The sequence below is a fragment of the Callorhinus ursinus genome, unplaced genomic scaffold, assembly GCF_003265705.2.
Source record: "Callorhinus ursinus isolate GAN/ISIS: 27379988/994484 unplaced genomic scaffold, GSC_fseal_2.0 scaffold5, whole genome shotgun sequence".
NCBI lineage: Eukaryota > Metazoa > Chordata > Mammalia > Carnivora > Otariidae > Callorhinus > Callorhinus ursinus.
The window spans coordinates 14,874,363-14,885,046 of record NW_027397067.1 but is presented as its reverse complement, the minus strand read 5'-3'; the positions used below and the strand labels follow the sequence as shown (position 1 = coordinate 14,885,046).

The 10,684-nt window shown below is 39.2% G+C and overlaps 1 pseudogene; it reads left to right on the top strand.

The window, feature by feature from the left end:
• The first annotated feature begins 8,389 nt into the window (after positions 1-8,389).
• LOC112823101 (ADP-ribosylation factor-like protein 8B pseudogene) lies at positions 8,390-9,562 on the top strand (annotated as a pseudogene).
• The last annotated feature ends 1,122 nt before the right edge of the window (positions 9,563-10,684 follow it).

Here is a 10,684-nt window from a genome sequence, read left to right as displayed (position 1 = left end):
AAATGTAGACATAGGCTCTTGCTATAATCACGTCCTTAACTGGAGTGTATTTTAACAGGACAGAATTAAAACTATCCACTGAGGATATGAATTCCTGCATTTAGGCTAAGTGGAACTTAGAAAAGCTAAATTTAGGTTTTTTTTAAAAGGTGAGATTATTGAGCAAATCTCTTTTGAATAGTTCAGCCAACTCCATGATATCTCCTTGATCAGTATAACAGCTCCTCAAGATGCAGGGCCGATATCATGCCAATTTTATAGTTACAAAATCTGTAGGTGACGGAGATAAAATAGACTATCTTCAGTTAGTGATTCTCAAACTTGCTTTATCCTAAGAATCCCCCAGATGTCTGTTACAATCCAGATTTCTAGACTTCTTCTCTGGAGGTTCTGATTAATAGGTCAGGATGGAGCTTGGAAATCTCTGTCTTTAACAAAACCCCAGGTAAATTGTTCTTTTTCTTTTTAATAATTTTTTATTGCTAGGTAAATTGTTCTAATGTTTGGCCCAGCTTGGGAAATACAATCTTAATTATTATTTGTCAAAGAAAGAAGCAAAGAAACTCTTATCTGGGTTATAAATCATCAGGGCTTGCAAAACTTAGTCCACACCTAAAACTCAGCAACAGAATGTAGAACTTCCAAAGCCACCCCCAACCACTAACATCTTAAAAGATTTATTTAGTTGGTTCAAACTGTCAGGACTTGATGTTGTACCTCCTAAATAAAAGACTGCAACAGGCATGGACACTGGTAAGCAGGGGTAAGGTCATGCTTTAACTCAAGAATAGGAAGTGAACAGAATCAAAGTACAGGTAAAGCTGATATTTTATCAAAGCTAAGATGTCATTGATTGTAAATGGCACCATTATTTTAGGTATCAGAAAGAAAAACATTATGATACAATGCTTTCTTATCACCCAAATGCTTTATTTTATATTTATAGAAGGAGCTCTTTTAGACTTAGATATTTTTATCGTATACAACTCCTTAACTCCTATGAATACATAAAATGGGAGATACTGTATTTCACTGAGTCTAAAACACATTTTTTTTCACATTTTTACATTGCTGAAATCCAGAGGTATATTCTAATCTGTGGTACCATAACAATGCATCATAATTTAATGCATCTTTACTTTTATAGTATGTACATATAAAATATTGTCTTACAATGTATGGCACCTTAGATTCAGTGAAAGGTGATAATAGCAATATATTTTGACTCACGCATTCCTAAACTCTTCCCATCCAGTGACTCTTTAATTCAGAGTCATCCAGTCCACGGTTTTCCAACACAACAATTAATTATCCCTTGTAGCATCAAAATGCAGCATTTGTTAAAAGAATCCATGAAAGAACTAAGTGCTCATTGGTTCTGGGCTCTAAGCCAGGTTTACAATTAAGGAGAACTACTTTATTTTGACATTGGAAATTTGATAATTACATCTGATTCACCGATGCCCCCATCTCTTGCCCATGACCTTTTGGTCTCTACTCTCAATCTTTTGGTTGACAGGGGATAAAAGATTACCCCAATTTTTTTTTTTTTACAATTTTTTTTAAGTAGGCTCCACACCCTTCATGGGACTTCACCTCATGACCCTGAGATCTAGAGTTGAGTGCTCTACCAACTGAGCCAGCCAAGAGCCCCAAGATTACACCAATTGCAGCCTCTGTGGAAAACAGTTTGGCAGTTTCTCAAAAGGCTAAACAGAGACCTATATACGACTCAGAAAGTCCACATCTAGCTATATATCCAGAGGACCTAAAAGCAGGGACTCAGATATTTGTATACCTGTGCTCATAGCAACAGTAGCCAAAAAACAGAAGCGACCCAAGTGCTCATGGACAGAAGAATGGATAAAGAAAATGTAATATATACGTATATACAAACAGTGGAATACTCATATGAATATGAATATTCATCTATAAAAAGTAATGCAATTTTAATATATGCTACAATATGAATGGATCTTGAAAACATTATTTTGGAAAGCCTGGGTGGCTCAGTTGGTTAAGCGTGTGCCTTTGGCTCAGATCATGATCCTAGGGTCCTGGGATTGAGCCCCCCCATGTTGGGCTCTTTGCTCAGCGGGGAGCCTGCTTCTCCCTCTCCCTCTGCTCCCCCACTCGTGCTCTCTTTCTTGTGCACGTGTGCTCTCTCTCTACCTCAAATAAATAAATAAAATATTAAAAAAAGAAAAATTATGTTAAGTAAAATTAATCAGACACAGAGAGACAAATATTATGTGACTCCACTTAGATGAAGTACTAGAATAGTTGAGTTGATAGACACAGAAGTAGAAGAGAGGTTGCCAGGGGTGGGAAGGAGGTTAATGGGTACAGAGTTTTGGTTGAGGATAATAAAAAAAGGCTTAGGTATAGATAGTGGTGAATAACTTGTGAATGTATTTAATACCCCTTTGTAAACTTAATGAATGATTAAACTGATAAATATTTCCTTATAAATATTTTACCACAAAAAGTTTGCACCACTCTTTTCATCTCTGGATTTGCTTCCAGGTCACTCACACTCCATCTGCCAGTCTTCATCCTGGCCCTTTTGATGTAGGCAAGCAACATCTACTGTACCCCAACTGTGGCCAGACCAATAGCAATTGTAGGAGGCCATTTAGATACATCCCAGTTTCAGAGATGTAAAATGTGGGGAAATGCCTACCTCAGCAACGAACCAAGGTTCAGGGATTTGGGATAGAATTAGGTGTCACTGTTTAAAGTCAGAAAGGACAGTAGTAAGAATAGATACTGAATAGATCACTCATGTGATCCTGAGATCATTCATCTGGGACATAGAAAGCAAAGTAGCAGACACAAAATTAGCTGATTTAGATTAGTAGTCAGCTAAATTAGAGCTCAATGCCAGAGCCACAAAACAAAGAATGTGTGTAAGCGTTTGGGCACGTTAGGGTGAGGGTTAGGGTTAGGGTTTGGACTAGGGTCAGAGTTCTCTTAGGGTTAGGGGTAGAGTTAGTAAAATATATACTACAAATATATATGAAATAAACAGATATTAAATACATAATAAAATAATAAATTTATTTATTATTATAATATAAATTAATAAATTAAACAAATAATAAACAGAAAATAAACAGAAGGATGCTTATTTCTTTTTTTTAAAGATTTTATTTATTTATTTGGCAGAGAGAGAGAGAGCGAGAGCAGGAACACAAGCAGGGAGAGTGGGAGAGAGAGAAGCAGACTCCCTGCTGAGCAAGGAGCCAGACGTGGGACTCGATCCTGGGACTCCAGGATCATGACCTGAGCCGAAGGCAGTCGCTTAACCAACTGACCCACCCAGGCGCCAAAGGATGCTTATTTCTTATCCTAAATTTTTATTTACTTATACTATACTTTCACGTACAACATCTCATTTGATTTGAGTCCATGTGGTAAAAATGATTCCCATTACGGCTTGTAGCTCAGCACTTCCTTAGCAGCACATATCTGATGAGAAGCAGAATCAGATTCCAACTCTTAGGCACCTCCAATGCCCAGGGCTTCTCAGCTTTACCACAGGAAATACTGTATCATCTGCTATCGTTGAATATGAGAACCACTGTGTGATTTAGTTCTCTGAGCCCAGATGAACAAAAGATATGCATTTGAGTAAGCAGAGATATTCTAGAATTCATCCTTGGCTGTTGGATTTTCAATTTAATTAAGTCAATTACCAATGCCCCATTAGGAGTGGTCTAAATGATCAGTGTTCCTAATATGCCAACCGCTCAGGTAGGCAGATATGTAATGTCAAGAAATGGATTTAGTCATCTTGCTCAGCACTGAAGAGCTGAGTGGCATCAGGTTTCATAGCAATAACCTCTTGAGGACCAGTTTTCTCCTTTCTAAAGAGGGATAATATTACCCACATTGTGGCACTGTTGTAAAATTAGAAATAATGTGTGTAAAATATCTAGCACGGTGTCTGGGGAAATGGTAGGTATTAATAACAATATTTACTCAATGGTTTTATCTTTACTCGTAATGAGATTGCATTGACCCAGTCAATTCTATATTAAAATAATCTGCTTCCCACAATTTAAATTCATATGAAAAATAATTGCCCATTTGGTACAACATAGCATGGTGGTTAAGTCTTAATTATAAATAATCTTAACTGGACTAATTACCAGCTGTGTGATGTTAGGCAAGTTACTTAACTTCTCTGTTACTCAGTTTCCTCAAAATAACATGGAAATAATAGAATCTACGCTGTAGAATTGAGGTGAAAATAAGTGAGTTAACATTTGTTTTTCATTTTAATTCCAGTATAATTAACATACAATGTTATATTAGTTTCAGGTGTATAATATAGTGATTCAGTAATTCTAAACATTACTTTTACATGGAGCTGTCCAGTTTTCCGAACCCCATTTGTTGAAGAGACAGTCTTTTTCCCATTGTATGCTCTTTCCCAAATGAGTTAACTTTTGTAAAGAGCTTAGAATGTTGCTGGCACAGAGTAGGGGTATGTAAGTCTTTGTTTAAATAAACAAACTTTTCTATAGGCTTTAAAACATGTCATTTTCAAATAAATGATTGACAGCAATAAGTGAGATAATATTCCTAACAAGGGGAACAGTTTTTACTTTACTCATCCACATGATTCTTAAAGCACAGCTAAAGAATGGCATGCATGGTTCGGAAATGAAGAAATAAGTACCAGTTTACAGATCTAAATAAGCGCCCATTTCACGGATATGGGGATGCTTGATTGAGGGAGAAGCTAGGTCCTTTATGACGTTTCCTATTCTGCAGAAGGTGTATACAATGAATCTTTCCCCCAAGTCCAGCCCAGAGGTACCTAGTCTTCACCCAAGTCCATTTAACAGTGCATCTGATGAGAGAGAAGACTGATCCTATGGTCATTTCCTTACTTCACAGAATATAGAATGCAGTTAAAAATATTTAGTATCTAGCAGAATCCCCATATCATTTACAACCCATGGAGTAAGTGCTATTATACTAGGAAAAGCAAATAGAGGCCCTTGAAACTGACCATCTTGTTCCCCCCCACCCCACCCCACTGTCTTTGTTCTACTATCCTCAAGAGGGTCAAACAAAAGCAGTCCCACATCTCTAGGTACCTGCAGAGGTTGGGGCTATTTAACTTACTCCTTCAGTTAGCAAAAGCCAAATGAGTATTAGAAGATGACTGTGGGTTATTGCAAACTCAATTTTCTGGATGTGGTATCTTAACTGGAACAAATAAACATTGTGCTATTGACATTAAAAACAGGCTCTCCAATTTTTATCAGTTGAAGATAATCAGACCCAGTTTGCCTTTACTCAGCAAGAGATTGAGATCTTCCGCTGTTGTGCAAACTCCCCTCCTTTCTTATATAATGTAGCCCAGAGATCTTGAATCTTAATGTGCAAGACTGGTTAGGCAGACAGGGTTCTGGCCAGAAACAGATGGCATACTCATATTCGACAATTTAGGAAAGCTTAATAAAGAGACTGTTTACAACAATGAGGGGATGGGAAACACAAAGTCATTACCACCCTTAGGTTCTGTACCGGGTTGAATGGTGTCTGCCGCAAATCCCCGTCCTTCTGGAATCTCAGAATATGAACTTATTTGGAAATAGAGTCTTTGTAGATACAATCAAGTTAAGATGAGATCATACTTGCTTAGGGTAGAATCTAACCCAGTACGACTGACGTCCTTCTGAGAAGAAAGCATTGAGATGCAAACACAGAGAGGTCAGGGAGATGGCCACCTAATTCTTGAGGCAGACATGGGAGTGATGCAGCTACAAAGCAGGAACACCAGAGACTGTCGCAAGGACCTCATACCAGAAAAAAGCATGAAACAGATTCTCCCCCAGAGACTCTCAAAAAGCAACCGATCCTGCCTATACTTGGATTCTGGATTTCTACCTCCCGAACTGTGAGAATAAATTTCTCTTATTTCATCCAGCGGGTTGTGGTACTTTGTTACAGCAGCCCTAGCAAACCAGTACGGACCTGAATGGACAAGGAGTGGGTAGTTATGGAAACTCAGAGGGAGTAGCTATAGGGGGAGGAAAGGGCAGCCCATCGATAAAGGGATGCAGCCAATTTGCTGCAACCCCATGGAAAGGGAGCTGGGGGAATAAGACTTTGAACTCAAACTCTCCACATCTCTGGTCAGTGCCTCCAGCCAAGCAGAAATGGGAGCCAGAGGGCAAGGAGCATATTGGGGAAATCAATCAGTCAGCCTCATGCCACACCAATGGGAGAGAAGAGTGGAGGCTGCACATCCAAGGTGGAAATGGAAAATATTCTGCACCGGGTATTAGATGCTAATTGTGGAACTCTGGCTAAATTTTTCGGTGTGAAAAATGGTATTGTAGTAATGTAGGAAGAAAGAAAGAAAACATGCACATTAAAGTATTCACCAGCGAAATATGATCTATAAAAGTATTCTTTAAAATATTTCAGTTTAGGGGTGTGTGGGTGGCTCAGTCTGTTAAATGTTGGCCTTTGGCTCTGGTCATGATCCCAGAGTCCTGGGATCGAGCCCCATGTTCAGCAGGGAGTCTGCTTCTTCCTCTCCCTCTGCCCCTCCCCCATTCATGCTCTTTCTCAAATAAATAAATAAAATAAAAAATAAAAAATTCAGCTTATTAAAAAAGTGGGAGACAGAGACAAAACAAGATTGGCAAAATGGCACCAATTGCTGAAACAGGCTGTACATTAATACTCACTGTTATTGTCTCAGTCTGTGAAATTTTCCATGATAAATATTACATTGAAAATTTTAAAATAGGTTTCCCAAGCATTGTAGGAAAAATCTGTGCTTCAGTGGAAAACTATGCACTGTGTGGACTCTAGATGACACCCTCTGGATTATTGGATTCTGATTTTATCCGAGCTATGTCACAACTTTATAAATTGTACATAACTGATAGCAGTGACAAGTAACTCTTGTCTAAGAACATGTAAATTCTGTCCTACCTGGTAGAGTTTCAAATGGCCTCCCTCCCTCACTGTGAAAGCAGTTAGTCTTGCCCCTGTTTGCACATTCATTTCAACATTTTTTATTCCGTATGAATGTATGCTGTTTTGATGTCTCCCTTGAACCTGTTACAACATCTCCTTGGTTCCCTGCTCACAAGTTAAATAAAAGTTCTAACACATGTTCACTTTTATGTCTGCTGGAGTCATAATTTTACCTCTTTTTGAAAGTTATCTCTTAGCAGTGTAGTATTCATGTCTTTCTTGTGAAGCTGAAAGTAAAATAAACAAATTGGTATGTTTATGAATGATTGTGTGTTAATGAATAATTAATTGTAAAATAATTTCAGAGTAAATTGTAAGCTAGTTGTACAAATGTTAACAAACTTTTCCTCCATAATTTTGTTTCTCATACCATTAATTCCAAAAACCCCCTTGGAATCTTTGTACCAGAGGCCTAGATGGATTCTCAGTAAACATGAGAGCTCACTGAAGTGAAATATGAGCAGAGCAAGTTTGAAAACACTTCAGAACAAAAACAGTCACATCTCCTGAAAATCTGTTTAAGAAATCCAAAATTTTAATACAGACCCAAGATACATTGTTGAAAGACACAAGCCTGGTCTGCATTATTTAACCACAAATAATCAAGTTTTAGGGCAGGATCTTACCTTCTATGTCTACACGACTTCTCCAATTTATTTTCTTTCTCTTTTTTGCCATCTTTTCTTCAACGGAACTAACTGCAGACACTGTAATTTCTCCACATTTTGTTACAGATATCCACTGCTACCAATTGTCACCTCTTGAATATTTTCCTAAATATTTCTCCTGGTCATCTAGGCTCCATGTTGGTTCCATTTCCACCGAGTTTAATGGCAATCAATCGGTCACTGTGCTTTTTGTGTTTGTCTTATAAACGTTTCACAAATGCAGAAATAACACATTTGAATACCATGCCCACAAATGGCACACCTCCAAAAAAGGATACTACAGCTAGGTCCATGATCTCTTGCTGAACTTTCTGCCCACTCTCAAAAAAGCAGATGCTGATTTCTAAGAATAAGTAGAAAAACGTGTCGAAAAATTTTTGGAGAAGAACATGCTGTATATACGCTCTTAATTCACTTAAAACACTTTAGACTACTAGAGAAGACTGGCTTCCCTTGTATTTCTATTACCCAGAGCTCCGAGTAAAGCTTTGCACGATCCACCCCTTCCTCACCTCTTCCGGGTGTTCCTTCAAACATCCCATTGAGGCGCTATCCCCCTTCATCGCTTTGTTTCCCCATAGCAATGATCACCATCTCTCACGCCATATTTTATCACTTTTTTTAAATCTTGTTTATTGCCTCTCTCCCTCCACAAGAATGAAAAGTCCCTGAAGGCCGCCCGCCCGTGTCCGCCAGTGGCGCCGCGGCCCCGAGGAGCCCTTGAGGGGTCCGGGCTGCGGCCCGCTCGTGTGGGAGCCGTCACTGCTGCTGTCCTCCCGCCCGCCGGTCCGTTCTCCCTCCCGGCCGCCATCATGCTGGCGCTCATCTCCCGCCTGCTGGACTGGTTTCGCTCGCTCTTCTGGAAGGAGGAGATGGAGCTGACGCTGGTGGGGCTGCAGTACTCGGGCAAGACCACCTTCGTCAATGTCATCGCGTCAGGTCAATTCAGTGAAGATATGGTACCCACGGTGGGCTTCAGCATGAGGAAAGTAACTAAAGGTAACGTTACAAGAAAGATTTGGGACATAGGAGGACAACCCCGGTTCCGGAGCATGTGGGAGCGGTACTGCAGAGGAGTCAATGCCATTGTTTACATGATAGATGCTGCCGATCGTGAAAAGATAGAAGCCTCTCGAAATGAACTACATAATCTTCTAGATAAACCACAGTTACAAGGAATTCCAGTGCTCGTACTTGGAAACAAGAGAGATCTTCCTAATGCCTTGGATGAGAAACAGCTAATTGAAAAAATGAACCTGTCTGCTATTCAGGATAGAGAAATTTGCTGCCATTCAATTTCTTGCAAAGAAAAGGATAATATAGATATCACATTCCAGTGGTTTAGTCAACATTCAAAATCTAGAAGAAGCTGAAGCATCTCCTGAGGTCTTCCAGTCCTTCCTGGCTATAATCCTAGAATTATTGTCCGTTCCTCTGAAGTACTTCCCAGAATACGCTCCTTCCTCAACCCAAGAAATTGCCTTTTTTGGAGTTTATTTCTCTTGTGCACTGCTGAAGATGTGTATCCCTAATCCTTCATAAAGAATCAGCTAGAGTTGTCATGATAAAGTCAGCACACACAAAAAAAGCTTCTTATACATGCTTGTCTTAAACAGTGTGTAGAGCTTTTTTTTTTTAAACACACACTTGACCATCTTAAATCAAGAAAATTGCATATTTCTCTTCTAGTCTTTCTGGGCCAGATTTTTATATTGGTTTTCAGTAAATGTCTAGATATTTCCTTATAGAGTCCATTAGCTTAATACTGATACTGACTTGAAACAGCATGAAGTTTCTTGTGCCACACACAGTATTTAGAAAACCCTTAGCCTGACTCATGTGGGATATAAACATAATGTTTATATATCTCACAAATGCATGTGAAATGTGTAATTACACCGTAGGAATTTAAAAAGTGGTCTGCAAAGAGTGAGCAGAGGCACCAGATCAGTGTTGTTATTGGTTCTTTATACTGGTGAGATCGTATATGAATTCTAAAATACTGCTTTCTGAGAATTCTTCATCACCAGATAGCAGCTGGGGATATGGGAGGAACTAAGGCATGCTGTTGTGTATCTGTCCAGATCATTACTTCTCCATTTTTTCTTTTTCTTTTTTTTTTGGAGAGGGTGGGGCTCAACACACTTTTTTAAAGTGTTGGGAATTGAAGATTTTCTCAAAGGCTTTCATGAATTTAGAGCATTCCAGCCAATATAATAAAATGTGTTAAGAATGTCAATAAAAAGGTCCCTGAAGACAGGTGTTTCTGTTTTGTTCACAGGTGTACCCTCTGCACCTTGAACAACGTCTGGAAACAGTAGCAATTCAGTAACTATTCTTTTAATGAAGAAAATGCCAGTCCTTCTCACCACTCTCTCTTAAAGGCAAAGATTTGGCTTTATTTTTTTGTGCAATTCTAGCATTTACCTGGCACATGGTATATATTCAGTAAGAATTAGTCTCATGGATTCCCCTGGGGGACTCAGGTCAATTCTGGGATAGCTGCAATGGATACAGATCAAGAAAAGCCCAATTTAGCACCCGTTCTGGTTTCCACATCGTTTCCCTGATTCATCATTACCTGGGATGACTTAGATGAGGTCATCCATCTTTAGACTGTCCATTGAAAGACTAGACACGGTGGTGCAGAGTAATGGAGGAAGTATATGGTGTTTATGACTTTTTTTGGGCACTTGCTAGACATTCATTTGTATGTGTCACGAACAGGATAAAATGTCAAGAACCGAGAAGACTGCCTGGATTTGGTGCAAGGGGCTGAGAGTATTGAGTTTTTAATGTGGCATTATTTTAGAAACCACTGTGATAATACAGTTTGGGGTGGGAAGTCAGCTTGGAGCTTTAATAAGAGTAAGGAGGAAGCCTTAGTAATGAGTCCGCCACAGTGCCATTAAATGGTTGTCCTAAGGCTCCTTCCAGGTCCAAGATGAAAAAGGAGCAAAGGAAGGAAGGAAGGAAGGAAGGAAGGAAGGAAGGAAGGAAGGAAG